The 19,213-nt window shown below is 41.9% G+C and overlaps 1 long non-coding RNA gene and 1 pseudogene across 1 annotated transcript; one reads left to right on the top strand and one right to left on the bottom strand.

Annotated features, from left to right (window-relative positions):
• The first annotated feature begins 121 nt into the window (after positions 1–121).
• LOC129835321 (uncharacterized) lies at positions 122–4,182 on the top strand. Its single transcript, XR_008756405.1, has 2 exons — positions 122–1,091; positions 3,714–4,182. It is a non-coding gene; the product is annotated as an uncharacterized LOC129835321 (long non-coding RNA).
• A 3,946-nt stretch (positions 4,183–8,128) lies between these two features.
• LOC129835319 (RNA-binding protein 4B-like) lies at positions 8,129–17,081 on the bottom strand (annotated as a pseudogene).
• Between the last annotated feature and the right edge of the window lie 2,132 nt (positions 17,082–19,213).

A 19,213-nucleotide genomic window follows, 5' to 3' on the forward strand; every position in this document is an offset into this window, starting at 1 on the left:
TTAATTGATACTGCGTCTTTAAAGACTGTACTCACACGGTCGTAAAATAGACATATGAGCCCGCCTGTTACTGAAAAGCGCAAGGAAGTTGCAGGGAGCCTTCAAAAGGTGAAAGCATAAAACAAACGTTCCCTAAGCATCTACTGCTATTTGGAAATTACATAATTTCCCATCACAGGATCAAGGCAAGCAGCAGTCACTGCCACTGGGGGTGCCATTTCGGGTGCTGCTGACGTAACGATCGTCCTCTTACCGTTGTTTTGCTGTCCAGTTTCCTCCAATACTCGTTATAGTTGGCACATAACTTGGCGTGTCAGTAGACAATTCGCTGTACCCGTTCAAGTAGACAAAGCAGGTCAATCGTCGGACACAATTTTACTGGAGCCTGACCTTTTGAGACGCTGCGGGCAAAACAATTATTCTTACCACCGAGATAAAGACCATTTCAAGTTGGATATTAGCGCTTTCAAACCTCAATCCACTTGAGCCACAGACACCAAGTGTCATGTTGGAAAACTTGCGCACAACATTGCACAGGTCTTATTTTCACAATTGACACATTTTCTTTCCAAAGCTAATAAACATGTGGAAATGTGAGCAGCATTTTGTATTCCTAGTTGAATTAGTTAGGGAGCGTAAACAAAAGGACACTTTTTTACATTCAAATTTCGATTGCTACTTGGTCATGTGACCTACTGACTTCAAACAAGGTTCCGAATGTCCACTGACTACCCTTATTGCACACCCTTTAGTTTGTCCATTTATCTCACATGATTTTACTAACTTTTCAATTTCAGAATGTCCATGGACTGGCGGAGATGAGCACCGCGAGGTATCCAGTGCGGTAATGTGAACGATGCCGTAGAACCTGGCGGGAGCCCTGGGGAGAGTTCTCTTTTCTTTGTGAAGGGCAGGGCACCCTGGAATGGGTTCGCCCCGAGAGAGAGGCCCTGGAAATCATAGCGGTTTCGGCATCGTCCGGTGAGGCCCTTAAATCCGGGGGGAGTGTGTGTAAATCTCATGCCGGGCCATACCCATATCCGCAGCAGGTCTCCCAAGGTGAACAGCCTCTGGCACATAACAATGTAGAGGTAAGGGAAGTTGGCAAAAAAGATCTGTAACTTCGGGATAAGGATTGGCTTTAATGGCAGGGTCGGTTGGGCCGGGGAATTTGTCTGGGGAGGGCGGCCTACATCTGTGGGTAGTACCATCCACGCCCATTGATTTGCTGCGGAACCATAAAACGGACAGAAGAAGCCTAGGTTCCCATGAAATTCAAAAAGGAGTGTACCCACCTGTCGCGGTCGCACTCAAATCACCCGTGGGGTGACTGATCCCCTCATGTCAAAGTGAGGAATATCAATGAAGCGCTGGTAAAGGTGGTTCCTATGCCTGTCCCGGAGGGCTGACTGGGAAAGCAAATTATTGAAAGGGGATGATTATTTTCTGTTGCTTCTTCCGACACCCGGTCAATGGTGCCGATAGATACGGCGAGGGGTATTTGGTTCTCAAGCCTATAAGTATTGCACTGGCTCTTGATGTCGATTGGGTGTAAAAACCCAGTTAAAGTCCGCTTAATTAAGGTTAGTAGCGGCGACTGTTGTCCAGTTTGTAAGACAAAAGCCTCTGATGATGCCACCGGGCGTGACTTGAATGGATGTTAATTTGATGATATGACTGTAGCATGCTACCCTTCGCGGTCGCACTCAAACCACCTTCGGGGTGGCTGTGATCCGCTCATGTCAAAGTGAGAAAATTCGATGAAGCAGGGGTAAACGGCAGGACATATTTAAGAGTCGAGGTAGCCAAATGCCTCGACATCTAATTAGTGACGGGCATGAATGGATGAACGAGATTCCCACAGTCCCTACCTACTATCTAGCGAAACCACAGCCAAGGGAACGGGTTTGACAGAATCAGCAGGGAAAGACCCTGCTGAGCTTAACTCTAGTCTGGCACTGTGAAGAGACATGAGGTGTAGAATAAGTGGGAGGCCTCAGCCACCGGGATAGCCTCTTCTGGCAGGTGAGTGCCTCCCAAGGCGGGGGGCACTCAGACTCCGAGCAGGGGCGGCCAGACTCAGGGGCTGGGGGCAGAACTCAGGCTGTGGAGGTTGGGTTGGATACTTAGTCTCTGAGCGGATAAAAGCGGGCGGGTCACCAGGTGCACAGAGCTTGTTTCAGGTGCACAAGGACACCTCCAAGGTGGGGGGCACTCCGAGTCCAAGCAGGGAAGGCCGGACTCGGGGGCGGCACTCAGGCCGGAGGTTGGAGTGGGGACTTGGTCTGTGAGCAGAAAAAAAGCGGGCGGGTTACCAAGTGCACAGAGCCTGATTCAAATGAGATGTCTACAGTCCAGCTGTCAGGAACCACATGCAACTGGTAACCCTTTACAGGCTCTGTGCACGTGGTTCCTGACAGCGGGACTGGAGACATCTTAGTAATTCCAGGGAGTAAACTACACTCTAAGGCCAAGTGAGAGGGGTGTTGACCGGGGAGGGAAAGTGGGTGTGGAGGCCTGGAGGTCTGTAGTTCCAGGGAGTAAGCTATATACTCTCAGGCCCAGGGAGAGGACAGGCAGGGAGTGTAGGCCTAGAGGCCAGGAGTCAGAGGTCACCAGGTCAATGGGTGCCTGCCTGGAGGTCAGGAAGGCCCAGGGAAAAGGCCCAAGTTAGTGTGAGTGACCAAAGATCTATTGAAATTAGAATGTTTATCAAATTAATGTAAAATCGTGTGAGATGAAAATGAACAAACTACAGAGTGTGCAATATATAAGGGTAGTCAGTGGACATTCTGAACCTTGTTTGAGGTCAGTAGGTCACATTACCAAGGAGAAATTGACATTTTTAAATTCATTTAAAAAAATGCAATGTTTCTAACGTGTGAGATAAATTCAACTAACTAAAGGATGTGCAATGTGTAGGGCCACTGAGTGTACATTCTCAACCCTGTTTGAAGTCAGTAGGTCACATGACCAAGGAGCTATTGAAATTCTATTTCTATCATTTAAAATAGTGTGAGATGTAAATCGACAAAACAACAGTGTGCACAATGTGCGTCCCTGCCATCGGGTTAGCGAGAACCAGTTTTGAACGTTTTATTAGTAATGGTTAAAGAGCTATTGAAATGTGAAAAATTTGACTTGTCACCATGTTGACGGTCCCCAACTGCTGTTGGTGGACATAAGGAAAACTACAGGTGAATATCCGTCAAATATCCAACCTGAATCTGTCTTTACCTCGGTCAGCTTACCCAACTTTACAGCTAAGATAGATATAGAAACTTTGGAAGTGAACATTCAGAATGGTTTAGTTATCAGTAAAATCTTAAATTAAGCTAGTCTTGTTAGTGCTTACGACATTTGCAGATTGTGATATGTAACATGAACACCTCTATGAAAAAGGCTACATTCAAAGCACAGTGGAGTGACTTTCAACCAATTGACGTCTGAAGAAATGCTGACCGAGGCGGAGTGTGTGGAATGATGCAATTCTGACATGTCTCATAAAATAACAAAAAATGTTAAAGCAAATTTCAAAAGCACCTTAATTTGGTACTGCTTTAAGGAAATACCCTGAACATTGTCCCTATGAAATAATTGTTTTTCATTCCATCACTGACATCCTATCTGCGCTGTTCTTGTCTAGTATTATTTTATTTAGTGCCAGAATAACAAAAAGTAATCAATTGAATATTCCTCTGTTTTTCTCTTAGACCAAGTGAACCAGAAAGTGAAAGACAACATCCCTTCAATTGCATCAGCCATCATAAGATCCATCATGGAGGTGTATCACACTGTGGAAACAGAGGAGCTGATGACATGCCTCCAGATCCAGCTCTACCACCCCCAGCAGGCTTCCAGGGCTCGTTACCGCATGTTGCCTCTGGACACAAGCACCAGGCTGAGGACCCAGTGAGGCAGTCGTGCATTGAGTTTGTCATAGATTAGTTTTACTACAATAACAGCCATATTGTTTTGATTATATTGTATTATTTTCTCTTTAACTAGAAGCAGTTTTCTTGAAAAATGCTGATGTTAAACATTCTGAAAGCTTAAATCAAAATGTTGACTGTATGTGGCGCCAAGCTATCAGTACCTCAAATGTTTTTATATTCTACCTTATAACCCACTCCTCAAGTATTATTCAGAATGTTACGTTATTTTATAAAATGTGAAACTAAAGCTTGTGAATATGACCCTTTTTCATGATACCCAAATAAGAGCAAGTATCAGAATTCAATGAAGGACGAGGTTAGGGTGGGGGAAGGATATTGTTTTGTCACCGTTTTGTAAATGTTGATTTTAATAAACTGTTTTATTTGATGATCGCGTTAAAGGCTTTGGCAAGTACAAGCAACAAATTTTACCTGTGAGGACCAAAGGCACATTCTGAAAAACTGTCTATACATGTATTTGTTTTAGTCTACCTGCATGTGAGATATGACCCCTAATTTCTCTATCTTGGAGCTGAAGTTAGCCAGTCAAACAATGTAAAATTCAATTGCTCATATCTTCTCACAATCATATTTATTCATTGTGTGCCTAGCTGAATCACAATAGGCCATAGTAACTTCAAATGAAAGGACTTGTAGTTGGTGAAGACATTGGCGAGGTCCCCTATCCCTAGGTGACTATCAACTCCTCTTCCACTCTTGCCTGGCAAATTTAACCAGAAATATAACTATTAAAGCATAGAAGGAAAAGAGAGACAGGGCAACGAGCTCTGAAGCCAGTATGGCCCAGCACGACTTGGGCCTGGGCCTGGACCTGAATGCGTTTGTGCTCATCTACCTGCAGGAAGTAACCCCCTCTCAGCCGCCCCTCCTGGAAACAGCGGTAGACTCCAGAGTCGGACAGAGAGGCCTGGTGGATGAGGTAGCCGTTTCTCCCATATGAGATATCCAGAGAGTGGGAGCTGTTCTTCTGGAGAGGGTCCAGCTAGGTTAGAGGCAGTGCATCTCGTTCCCAGTATACAGGGCTGTGGGCAGGGAGGTCAATAGAAACAATATAAAAGATATTAAAACCAATACTGCAATGTAGTAACATTGTTAGACTGGTAGTTGGATCTGAAATATCCAGTTATACTTTGATAACATACATGAATCATCCATAAATGTGTTGACTGATTGGTGTGTAGTAGGTCGCTTATTGTGAGCTTAAAGAGCCCCTGAAGTGGAAACGGGCATCAGCTCACCTGTACACAGAAACAGAGGGACACAGCAGCACCAGTATCCAAGGAGGCTGTGATGTCAACAGGCTTCAGGAGTGACTGATGGAGGATCCGTGGAGTGGGAATATCATCATAGTCATGCAGACGAGAGGTCGGACAGTCCTGGCGACATGTTTCTATGATGACCTCTTGGCCCAGGACAATGGAGAAACCTTGTAATTTCTCTAGACGTCTCTGAACCACCCCAGACTGAAGGGCCGCACCCGGGATCCCCTCTTCTGTGCTCACATTGAGGACGTGTACATAGCAAAACCTAAGTAGAACAAAGGAAGTTAGGAAACAGCACTTCTAGTGGCTGTAATGACACTGTTAACTCGAAATGACACAACGACAAGGTTCCAGTTTAACAAAGTTTACTCTACTATATGAACACACTACAAGGTAGCCATTACACTCAAGGCTAGGTCCAACAACGACAAGACTTCCTGCGCATGCGCACTCTTGACTGAGTGATAGCCCCGTAATAACAAATATAGGGATACTTAAAACATGAACTTAACAGACACCACACCTCTCACTGTTACAGATAGAGAAATGTAAGGAAACTTAAACCTGTCTGCTGCTCTTGCATCCGAGGCAAATCTCTACTCCCACAGGTCAAACTTTCACTTTGTCATGCATTAATGGCAATGGGACAGTGTGAAAATGTTCCTTAAATAGAAGTAAGGATTTGTCTCCAATGTAACTACACTCACCCAATCCTCTCTCCAAGTTCCCCACAGCAATTTCAACCCTGGAACACACCCCATACTGTGAACACCTTCCCCAGCCTCACTTAAGTTCTTCCTGGGCAATTGCCCGTGGTGGGATGCGTGGGATATCTGCACTTCACTAAACATCCTGCACCTCAAACTGAGCCAGGGTAACATCCCCCACCTGGCAGGTATGGAGTCCAGAGTCATGAACCCAGGTGTCAGTGAAGACAAGGTTATGCTCTCCACCTCTGAGGCGTGACTGGAGGTCCTTATCAGTCGAAAACTGCCAGACGGTCGCTGGCCTGATGTGGTCAGGGGTTAAGGATTGCGCATGGGCAGAAAGAGAGGCAGGAGGTTCACTGGGGAGAATGCTGAGTTTAGATGCGAGGTAAGTCCGGTGTCTCAAAGGCGGAGGCAGGAGCCTGAGGGCGAGTCTGGCTGGCCACCATAAGGGATGATTGAAAAACCTGTACACACCCCCTGGTTCTATCCTGACCAGAGCTCCGTATTGGATATTGGAGTATAGTCACAGAGCCCTCCATAGATTGATGTTCCTTCTTTGCCTGTTAGGAGCTCTCTGCAGACTCAAGCCAAACCTTTGCCTGTTGGTTTCGGAGTGCTCCAAGTCCACAGCAGGTAACACTAGGGGAGATCCACTCTTTCACAGTTGGTGGTGTCAGCAGACTGGTGGTGGCTCTACTGGCCTGGATCACTATTGGAGATGAGCTGTAGCCTGTGTCCTAGATTCCCTGGAAGGTCCACTTGATCAAAGGGTGTAGGGAAGAACCAGGGCAGACCAGAGTGGCAGGGTTAAGGCAGAGTAGGGCCACAGTACAAGTCTTCCCAGTGCCACACTCAACCAATGTGGCTTCAGTAGGAGAAACACTATGCCACACCCCAGACAGGAGCATGACCAATAAGCTCACAACAGCACAATCCATGGTCCAGTAGGGCTATCTTCAATTATTTCTATGTCTGATATGTACAGAGTTGAAGTCAGAAGTTTACATACACCTTAGCCAAATACATTTAAACTCAGTTTCACAATTCCTGATATTTAATCCTAGTTAAAATTCCCTGTTTTAGGTCAGTTAGGATCACCATTTCATTTTAAGAACGTGAAATGTTTGAATAATAGTTGAGAGAATTATATATTTCAGCTTTTATTTCTTTCATCACATTCCCAGTGGGTCAGAAGTTTACATACACTCAATTAGTATTTGGTAGCATTGCCTTTAAATTGGCCTAGAGGGGAAGAGATGGCAGAAATAGGATGGAGACAAGTTTAATTATAAAGGGTCTACTAAGCAGGGGAAAATGTGTCCATACAATTAAAAATCAATTCTACATTTAGTATAAACGACAAGACACTTAATCTAATATTTCATTATCGACACCTACAAAATTTCACAATTCCACTTAAAATAATTTCACAATACCTTTGAGCAGAATTCCCCTTCAGTACCAACCTCTTGTGCAAGGAAAGAACACGAGGCCTAGAGGACGGGAGAAACAAGACTGGGATCAGTTGGATTGAAAAGGATACAAAAATAAGATACTAAGCATGGGCAAAGTATGTCAAATGGGATTTAAAGTAGGGGAGGAGGATTGGCAGAATGTTCTTAAAACATGTAATCCACTGTTACATTTGATAAATGATACTTCTGTATAAATGATCAATTAATGTAACATTACCTCCACATATCCTCATTGGACAGTATAAGACACCCAGGCTTACTTACCTCAGAACAGCAGTCTCCTACAGTACAGTATGTCCACAACACCTATCCACAGATCATGGTTCTAACAACCTACAAAAAGCAGGTGCTAAGAACACCAAGGCTAATATTGTCATAAATGCAGGAGCAAAAGCCAAAACATTAAATATATTTAAGAGAGTGACGGTGAAGAACATGGTAGGGCATCTAGTGGTTGAGAGATGGGAAGCGTCATTGAGCAATTAAGCGCTTTCAGAGATCACAAGAGACTACATTTTGAACTTTGCGATGGCAAATGTATAAAGTAGGTAATTTCCCCCACTACTTTGAAAATAACTAAACATTAAAAGGTATTTTCAGTAGAATGGACTGGAATGGCATAGATTAATTTAGTGCTGATGCATATTGGCTTCCCCTGACTACAAAGAGTATTGTCATGAAGGGTCTACAATAACGAGGAAAGATGGGGAAAGTTCAAAGTGCGATATAGTTCAAATCAGTTTATTCAAATGCTCTGAAATCAAATTGTCATCTGTAAAGAAAAGAAAATGATACATAAATGCAGCTTTGGGGTATCTTGGTATAAAAATCGGCATATCATTTAGCAAAAAATGTCTAACAAATCAAATCTACATTGGTAGTTAAGTTAAATCACTATGCCGACAGTTGCGTCGCAAAACGTCTTGAATACCGGTAAGTACCACCCACAGCCAAGACCAAACCAATTAAAGCGAAGTTATACTTAACACGTTATTGTGTGGTTTATTTCTCAAACTATAGCTAGATACAGCTTTAAGTATCTGAAAGACATCGACAAACTTCGCAACATTCAGGTTTACCAAAATTACATAAATTGCTTTAACTATTATTCAAATATTCCATTCATAAATGTCACAGTTTAGGTTTTCATCCATTAACATTACACTATGAAGGAAAGAATTAGGCCTATACAGAGCCCTTAGCTGTAGGGCATCAAATAAAATAGACTAACACCTAAGAAATGCAAAAAAAAATAATAATAGTAACTGCCTTCCTCCTATGCCCCAAACAGTTAATGAATGTCAAACAAAATCAAGCAGAAAAAAAAAGTTAAATTCAAGCAAGAGGACGAAAGCGAAGACATAAAGCGTTTTTTTTTTTTTAAGTATGGAGTGACCGCAAGCAATACAGTGTCTTCCAGTAAGTCGCAGGTGAACGCAACGCAATCCGCCACAGGCGAAGGGGGTTATAGCGCCACATGCATCAGGAGACAACGACGATCTTGGCGGATAATTTAAACCTGGAAAGAGAGCAAACCACACAAGTCAAAGCGCATTGTACTCATGGATGAACGCGCTCAGGTTCAGAAAAATGCCCTGCATTCTTTATAAAGGCATATTACGATTTGACATTGTTCAATTCCCTGTCTCTGATATCTCACCTTCAGTCAAATACCAGTGTGCGTTCAGTAAGAGTAGCGTGCAGGAGGCAGTGGAGGGACCCTGTCAGCGTAGGGGTCCCTGGTACGTGATAGGTTGTACATTGCAGGCCTGGACAGAGGAGAGAGCCGGAAGCGCTCATAAGAGTAGCCGTTACCCATGCGGGGCATGGAGGGAGGAGAGGGTCTCCTGATGGGACTGCGGTCACGAGCGTAGGAGTAGGACAGAGGTGGGGGGAGGTGACGCTCATACCGGTCGAGAGAGGCCGCAAGGCGCGCCCTAACCATGGCAGAAGGGGGTGGTGGTGGGGGTATGGAGCCAACGCGTCTCTCATCTCCATAGCCTGAGAAGCCACCGTAAGGGGCAGGGCGAGCTCTGTACTTCTCATAGTAATCCACCACCGCGTAGCTTTCCCTCTCGCACTCATAAGCACGCTCTGGGGGGTATGGGGCTCATCTAGGGGAAGGGGGTGAAGGGAGGCCAGGGTACCCCCCTGACATGCGACCTCTGTAATGAGGGGGTTCCGGCTGCCCCCTGTCTGCAGAGTAGCCATGAGGTGCTGGCCAGTATGCACCACTATTTGGTGGGGGGCCGTAATCTTCTTCCTCCCGTCTGGGACGTCTTTTTGATATCTGAACGTGAAGATGTCTGCCTAAAGAGGAAAACAATGATTACCAGTCAGACAGTGACACACAAAACTATAGTCCATATTTAACATTGGGACTTCCCAACAGTTTAATAGTGAATATTAAATGAGGGTCTTTGTTTCTAACCTTGGAATTCAGAGTTGTCTAATCCCTCTATGGCATCCATGGCCTCCATCGCATCCATGGCCTCATGACATGTGGACAAAAGCAAAGTTTTTGACAACAGCACATTCTGTAACTATGCCATACTCCTCAAACAAGGTGCGGATTGCATCTTCATCGCCTTTCTCCACGTTAGTCACGTGAAGTTTCACCGGACCCTGGTTCTTTCCCCTGCTTGGCTCCACATTGATTGGCCTGCCGTGAAGCTTTAAGAGGTGCAGGCTGCGGATGGCTTTGGTGGCAGACTTACGGTCATCCATGTGGACGAAGGCATAGTTTTTGAACTTCGTACATTCTGTCACTGCGCCATGTTGAGTAAACAGAGCCTCGATCTCATCCTTCTCGACCTCGTTAGGGAGGTTTCCAATAAAGATCTTCACCATATTTGTGTCAACGCAGAGCCTGTGAGAGGAGAGGCATGTCAATATACCAGTTAGCTGCAAATAAAGTCATGATGGTGAGAGTGGGCAAAAGTGAAAGGAAATGATTAACGTTAGACGTTACCTAAAGTTAGCAAGCTAACATAGTTAAAAAACTAATAATAACACAAATACAAAAAAACTAATATACAAACAAGAGTACATAAACCTAACATATGTGTTAAATAAAGATTAATTTTCAATTTGTTAAATACTTTTATGGTGCGTATTTCTTTTACATTTACTGATCATTTCAAAATAATATTTCAATTCTATCTTAAATAATGTGAAGAGGGTTTTGTTCTCTGCCCACTTCATTTTATGGACAAAGAATCTTCCATAAAAGATAAACAAATTAACAATGAAAATTAAATCAGGGTCCATATCATTTGGTTAAAAATAAAACATAATATCAGAGTCTTTCAAATTAACATTAAAAGTTGTTTATTTTAAAATAAAATCTTCTAACTCACACCAAAATCTTCTGACATGAGAGCAGTCCCAAAATAAATGGTCAAGAGTCTCTGGGTCACAATCACAAAATACACATATGTTATCAATAGCTATCTTAAATCTGTGTATAATAAATGTCTTTACAGGGTAGATTCTATGAATGAGTTTGTATGATACTTCTTTCACCTTATTAGATATACAATACTTACCAGATAACAATGAAACTTTGTTCCAGTTCACTTTACTAGGGCTGCATTCCAGTTCACTCGTCCTAGGGCTGCATTTTAGTTCACTTGTCCTAGGGCTGCATTCCAGTTCACTTGTCCTAGGGCTGCATTCCAGTTCACTTGTCCTAGGGCTGCATTCCAGTTCACTTGTCCTAGGGCTGCATTCCAGTTCACTTGTCCTAGGGCTGCATTCCAGTTCACTTGTCCTAGGGCTGCATTCCAGTACATTTTAGCAGAGGGAATAGTAACATATTGACAGTTTCCTTATATACATGTTATTACATTTTTTGTATAAAATGTAAATTCCTTTTAATTGTATTGAGGCTACAAAATCATCAACAGTTGCACTTGGAGTATTGTTATATTCTCCTAAAAGAAGAAATGCACCTTTAGGGACAGCTCTAACAACAATTTCATACTCCTCGGGAGTGAATGTAACATTGTGTGTTCTAATAAATTCTGGATAATCATATAGTTGTCCATCATTATTCAATAATTGTTTAACCCAAATAATGTTGTTGTCATCAAACCAGTTCTGGTAAACCAAAGACTTGTTTTTGTATTTTATGTCTTTATTATTCCAGATTGTATACCTATGAGGGGAAAGTTGTGTTTGTACATGAGGTTCCAAGTTAGAAGTACTTGTTTATGAAAGTTTTCAAGCTTAATAGGGATTTTACCCATATCAAAGTTGCATTTGAGTAAGAATTGTAGACAACCAATTTATTGGAATATTAAATTAGGGATGATATTCCAGATGCAATCCTTATTTCTTAAATAGTTTTGTATCCATGTAATCTGAAATATTATATTAGAGGTCTTAAAATCCAGAGCATTCAACCCTCCCTCACCCTGGGTGTTACATATTACCACTTTTCTTAAATAATGAGGTTTGTTCCTCCATATGAAGTTAAATAATTTAGTATCAACCATTTTAGTTACTGACAGAGGAACATCCAAGGCAAGGGAGGTATAAACTAATCTGGACAGACGTTCAGATTTTGATTAAAGTACACGTCCAGATAAAGAAATATCTCTTAATAACCAGAAGTTAAATCTCTCTCCAATTCTCTCTACAATAGGAGAGAAATATAAGTTGGCCCTTTCTTTCTGATCTTTGATAACTAATACCAAGATATGTGATCACATCTTCTACAGGGATATTACATACTGAGTTTTAGTCACATCTTTTCAACGCAAATAATTCACATTTCCTAATATTCAGAGATGATACATGTGTGAAGGCATTAATACACTCAATAGCTTTGACTTCTTATGACCTTTCAAAAAATTGGTGGTGTCGTCAGCCAATTGTGAAGATTTTCACTTTGTCTTGTATCTGAATACCCCTAAAACTATCCTTATTTATATGAAGTGCCATAACTTGTGACCAATAAAATAAGAAATTGGGCATCCTTGTTAAATTCCACATCTAATGTCGAATCTTTGTGAAGTTCCATGGGATAATTTAACAAAGCTGTTAATATTTTTGTAGTGTCTTAATTACACTTTGAAAATATTGACCAAAACCAAAAAAATTCAGAGTCTCAAAAAGAAAATAATGTTAAACTGTATCAAAAGCCTTGTAAAAGTCAACAAATAAAATAAATCCATCTTCCATAAGATGCTCATTGTAGTCTATCAAGACCAATACTAGTCGAATATTATTACATATATGTCTGCCCTTCATAAAACCATACTGGGTATCGTCAATTATTTGGTCAAGACCTTTAAGTCTTTCTGCAAAGATGGATGCAAGTAGCTTTCCATCATTGTTCATTAATGTGATTGGTCTTCAATTTTCTAACATCATAGAATCTTTGTTTGGTTTGGGTATTACAGAAATGAGGCCTTGTGTCATAGAAACAGGCAGGACCCCTAAATCAATTGCCTCCTAAAAACATTAAATATAAATCCAAGAATATCCTCCTGAAAATATTTATAGATTTCACTGATAATGCCATCATTCCCTGGAGATTTATTTTATTTTTATTTTTTAACTTGCTGATAATTTTTGTTCTTCCAATGGTAGAAATAATTTCATCAATAATTTGGGAAGTCTTCATCTATTAATTTTGCACAGTCTTTGACAGAGTCTAGAAAGGCAGATATGTCACTAGTAGGACAGGTTACCATAGAATTCTGAAATCTCTTTGGGGTTTTCATTTTCTTTGCCATCTATATTGAGCTTATGAATAGATGTAAATTCAGAATTTTTTCTTTCTAAATTGTAAAAGTATTTTTTCACCTTCCTCCAACCATCTCCTTCTTGATCTTACAAATGCCCCCTTTGCGCTCTTCATACATTCGGTCCATTTCTAATTGTAAAGAGAATAACTGACCCTTTCCTTCTTCATCAAGGTCCTCCATAGAGATAGGAGAAATTATTTCCTTAACAAGTTTATCTTCCCTAAATCTTTTAAGTTCAGCATTTCTTCTTATACCTCTCTTCATGGCTGTGTGTCTTAATTCATACTTCATTAATTCCCAATCTTTCCCATAAGACTTAAAATAGTTGGCCTTTCCTCCAATTGTCTTGTATAACATCTTTGGCATCCATATTGAAATGATCATCTTCCAACAGTCTACTATTGAGTTTCCAATAACTCTGATTAGGTTTAACTTCAGATCCCATTCATATTTAAAGATAAGAATATAACTTTATGATCAGTAAGAATAGATGGTTCAATTGATACCTTGACTACAGAATTATCTAATGAATTAGAAATCAACCAGAAGTCAATTCTTGACTGTCTGGACATGTCCTTGTTACTCCAAGTGAAGTCTTTTTATCAGGATATTTGGATCTCCAAATAGAGACTAATCCAAGAACAAGACATAGATTATTAAACTCAGGACTAACTATGCTGGATCTGTTGGGAGGGGATAACTGTCAATCATCACATTAGATACAGAATTAAAATCTCCAGCTAAGAATGTATAAATATTCCCCAATAAAAACATTTCACTGTGGAAATGTAATGTTAAAATTAACCAACGTCCAGAGTGGTGAGTCTTACGACTTATGACCTTCCCTTTAAATGCACCTCTTAAAATTGCTACACCAGCAGAGTGGTTGTTGCCATATGATAACCAGATATCATTACCCCATAGATTTTTCCAAAAAGATCGATCGGAAGAACAAGCATGAGTCTCTTGTAAAAAAGTAAGTCTGCATTAAACTGTTTGCAATACAGGAAAATAGCCTTACGCTTGAGTAAATTACAAATACCCCTGAAATTAACTGAACAAAGAGATAAAGAAAATCTTCAACCAACAACCTTGTTATGCTAATATAAGCTTTTCCTAAGGATATGTAACTCAAAAGGATTTCCATCCCATTATTAACCTATATATATATATTCACTGCTCAAAAAAATAAAGGGAACACTTAAACAACACAATGTAACTCCAAGTCAATCACACTTCTGTGAAATCAAACTGTCCACTTAGGAAGCAACACTGATTGACAATAAATTTCACATGCTGTTGTGCAAATGGAATAGACAACAGGTGGAAATTATAGGCAATTAGCAAGAAACCCCCAAAAAAGGAGTGATTCTGCAGGTGGTGACCACAGACCACTTCTCAGTTCCTATGCTTCCTGGCTGATGTTTTGGTCACTTTTGAATGCTGGCGGTGCTCTCACTCTAGTGGTAGCATGAGACGGAGTCTACAACCCACACAAGTGGCTCAGGTAGTGCAGTTCATCCAGGATGGCACATCAATGCGAGCTGTGGCAAAAAGGTTTGCTGTGTCTGTCAGCGTAGTGTCCAGAGCATGGAGGTGCTACCAGGAGACAGGCCAGTACATCAGGAGACGTGGAGGAGGCCGTAGGAGGGCAACAACCCAGCAGCAGGACCGCTACCTCCGCATTTGTGCAAGGAGGTGCACTTCCAGAGCCCTGCAAAATGATCTCCAGCAGGCCACAAATGTGCATGTGTCAGCATATGGTCTCACAAGGGGTCTGAGGATCTCATCTCGGTACCTAATGGCAGTCAGGCTACCTCTCGCGAGCACATGGAGGGCTGTGCGGCCCCACAAAGAAATGCCACCCCACACCATGACTGACCCATCGCCAAACCGGTCATGCTGGAGGATGTTGCAGGCAGCACAACGTTCTCCACGGTGTCTCCAGACTCTTTCACGTCTGTCACGTGCTCATGTGCTCAGTGTGAACCTGCTTTCATCTGTGAAGAGCACAGGGCGCCAGTGACGAATTTGCCAATCTTGGTGTTCTCTGGCAAATGCCAAACGTCCTGCACGGTGTTGGGCTGTAAGCACAACCCCCACCTATGGACGTCGGGCCCTCATACCACCCTCATGGAGTGTTTCTGACTGTTTGAGCAGACATGCACATTTGTGGCCTGCTGGAGGTCATTTTGCAGGGCTCTGGCAGTGCTCCACCTGCTCCTCCTTGCACAAAGGCAGAGGTAGCGGTCGTGGTGCTGGGTTGTTGCCCTCCTACGGCCTCCTCCATGTCTCCTGATGTACTGGCCTGTCTCCTGGTAGCGCCTCCATGCTCTGGGCACTACGCTGACAGACACAGCAAACCTTCTTGCCACAGCTCGCATTGATGTGCCATCCTGGATGAGCTGCACTACCCGAGCCACTTGTGTGGGTTGTAGACTCCGTCTCATGCTACCACTAGTGAAAGCACCGCCAGCATTCAAAAGTGACCAAAACATCAGCCAGGAAGCATAGGAACTGAGAAGTGGTCTGTGGTCACCACCTGCAGAACCACTCCTTTATTGGGGGTGTCTTGCTAATTGCCTATAATTTCCACCTGTTGTCTATTCCATTTGCACAACAGCATGTGAAATGTATTGTCAATCAGTGTTGCTTCCTAAGTGGGCAGTTTCATTTCACAGAAGTGTGATTGACTTGGAGTTACATTGTGTTGTTTAAGTGTTCCCTTTATTTTTTTGAGCAGTGTATATATATATTGGTCATAAAGTTAACAAAGTATTCTTGTGGGAGACATTGTGTAGATTTTACAATAAGCAGTTATTGACCTATAGTTCAATCAATCAAGTTTATTTTATATAGCCCTTCGTACATCAGCTAATATCTCGAAGTGCTGTACCCAGCCTAAAACCCCAAACAGCAAGCAATGCAGGTGTAGAAGAACGGTTAGTTTTAGTTAGTTAGTGTATAGTTTACCAGTTCTCAGGTCAGCCTTTTCTCATTCAAGTGTGTGTGTACATTTTTATAATAAAAGGCTGCTTTTCACCTGGTAATCATTTTTTTGGCTTGACAGTTCTGTCCGAGTTAAGACTGGCTCTCACTCAAATGTTATGATTTGGCCGCATTTCTTTCCCAACGATGATCACTCTGGAGGGGCGCAAGTTGTGAGCATTGTTGTCCGTGCTCACCACATTTATCACCCATTGCAGTATTTTCCCCCACAGTTACATTCCGAAGAGGAGTACCCAAAATCCTACTATCTTTTGTGGTTAATTGTCCATCTGACGATCTCTCCCATTTCTTTCCTTCTGGTCGTGGCAGTTTCCATGTAAATTCGACAAGTAAGTTTTTGAGCTAGCTAGCTTATCAAGTGTTGTCGCAAACTTAATTTTAGAGGTGAGTAACTTGCAGAAAGTAATCAATTACTTTGGTAAATAAACTAAGTCATATTCATACGGGGTTTTATGACCGTAGAAATAATCCAATGGTCATAATTGGGTAAAGAAATCCAATAATTCCGTCAACTACCAAAACAAATTATCTGCACTGACCGCCATCTTGTGCGCCAGATTAGCAAACTAATGTAGTCTAACTGACCCAACCGTTACCAAATGTTACCTAGCCAACAAACTTTGTTCAATGTGCAAGTTCAACACATTTCTAAAGCCGGATAAGCTGTTGTCTAGCAAGCAAAGTAGTAAAGCCGGACGAAAGTGGAGCGGTTAGCTGGCTAGTTATGGAATACCGAAAAAAAGTCAAGACTTCACTCCATGACAGCATCCACCGCTATGCGGCTAACGTTAGCTAGTTAACATTAGCTAGCCATGCGATAGCTCAATAACGACGCAAATTCAACTAGTTATTTTTACATAAAACACTTCGAAATAACGAATACATTACCGTGGCAACATTCATTAGCTAACAAACTCACCTTACTACTAGGATGACGACGAAACAAAATATCACCTCACGTCAGTTTTCTGACCGAATGCGACACGCCCACTAACAGGTTTGATTGAATGGCCTTGTCTGTATTCACTGGTAAACAAGTAGTTTGATTAGAGAAACTGGTAAAACGAAATGAATTTAACAAAATCAAAACAAACTGGTTTTCAAATAAATCTTCAGGAAGCCAGGGCTGTGTTAACACAGACAGACCAATTCTGATCTTTTTTACACTAATTGGTCTTTTGACCAGTCACATCAGATATTTTCACATCAGCTCTTTTTCTCAGAGCTGATCTGATTGGTCAACAGACCTATTAGCGAAAAAAATATCAGAATTGGGCCACCAGTGTTAACCTAAGTCACTGAATTTTGCTCTTCTTTTTAAACTCATGTTCTGCTCAGTGCTAACCAATATAAGTGCTCACACATCTCGGTATACGTACACACAAATAATACATTTTCAGACAATTGAAGTTAAAACATTTTATTATTTACACTCATATTATATAAAGCATAGGCAACACATGTCTCCCCCAATATTCAGAACAGGTCGATTCACCCCCCCCCCCCCCCATTAGCTTTAATGGTAATCTTTGGGCACGAAAAACGGTCCAACTCCTCTTTCAAACATTTCAGGCAGAAATGGGGTTTGCCTTTTTGCAGCTAGTCAGTCACTTCTCCAGTATGTGTTGACATAATTTGATATGATTTGTTTTTGGATGGAAGCTGTAGAGATCAGTAAGAAATATCTTATTCATCCCCCAAAATGTTAAGCATTAAATGACCTGGGCCCAGTTTCCCAAAAGCATCTTAAGGCTTAGTTCATTGTTAGAGCCTTCGTATGAGTGTCATTAAATCACTGAGCGGTTTCCCAAAATCATCATAATTAATGTTGCACTTGAAAACGCCCGTAATCTAACGCCTGCCTCAGACAACTTATAGAACATCTAAGTGCATCGTTATGTTTTTTTGCCCTCCTGTGTCACTTTAAACACAGAAGATCTCCGCTAAACATAGAATCACATGATTTATCCATCTCTCTGACCACAGATAACTTCAGAACAATGGTGACTACAACAAATACAGTTGCCAATATATTTGCAATTGAGACAAACAAGCTAGGTATAAAAATATGCTTCAAATGAAGACCGAGATAACATCATGAAAATATAAATAGGTTAGGCTATAGGCCTATTTTAATATTTAAATACATTTCATGTTTAATAAATGTAGTTATATGTCGTTTGTTGTAGGCTACTGTCTGTAATTTGTCTCAATATAGTTAATAAATGTGTAGCCTAACATGTACGCAACGATGTGCCAAATCCATGATTTTGTGCATTTTTATTGGGTAAGCGTTAGAATAAGCCGACTCAATATTTGTAGCCGAAGGTGGTAATATCGCTCAAGGAGCTGATCCGTCGTCAGTATTGTGAAATAATTATACTAAGTTAAGATTTGAATTGAGAAAGCTGATCCGAGAGCAGCACTGCCTTTCTTTCAATTCAATCAGTACTACCGACACATGCTCCAAATCAAATCAATGCAAATAGTCTGGGTAGCCATTTGATAGCTGTTCAGCAGTCTTATGGCTTTGGGGTAGAAGCTGTTAAGAAGCCTTTTGTCCCTAGACTTGGCGCTCCGGTACCGCTTGCTGTGCGGTAGCAGAAAGAACAGTCTATGACTAGGGTGGCTGGAGTCTTTGGCAATTTTTAGGGCCTTCCTCTGACACCGCCTGGTATAGAGGTCCTGGATGGCACAAATCTTGGCCCCCTCTGCGGTCGGAGGCTGAGCAGTTGTCATACCAGGCGATGATGCAACCAGTCAGGATGCTCTCGATGGTGCTGCTGTATAGCTTTTTGAGGATCTGAGGACCCATGCCAAATCTTTTCAGTCTACTGAGGGAGAACAGGCATTGTCTTGCACAATGCCTGTTCACAACTGTCTTGGTGTGTTTGGACCATAATAGTTTGTTGGTGATGTGGACACCAAAGAACTTGAAGCTTTCAACCTGCTCCACTACAGCCCCATTGATGAGAATGAGCGCATGTTCAGCCCTCCTTTTCCTGTAGTCCACGATCAACTCCGTTGTCTTGATCACGTTGAGAG

This window comes from Salvelinus fontinalis, chromosome 36 (assembly GCF_029448725.1).
Source record: "Salvelinus fontinalis isolate EN_2023a chromosome 36, ASM2944872v1, whole genome shotgun sequence".
Taxonomy (NCBI): domain Eukaryota; kingdom Metazoa; phylum Chordata; class Actinopteri; order Salmoniformes; family Salmonidae; genus Salvelinus; species Salvelinus fontinalis.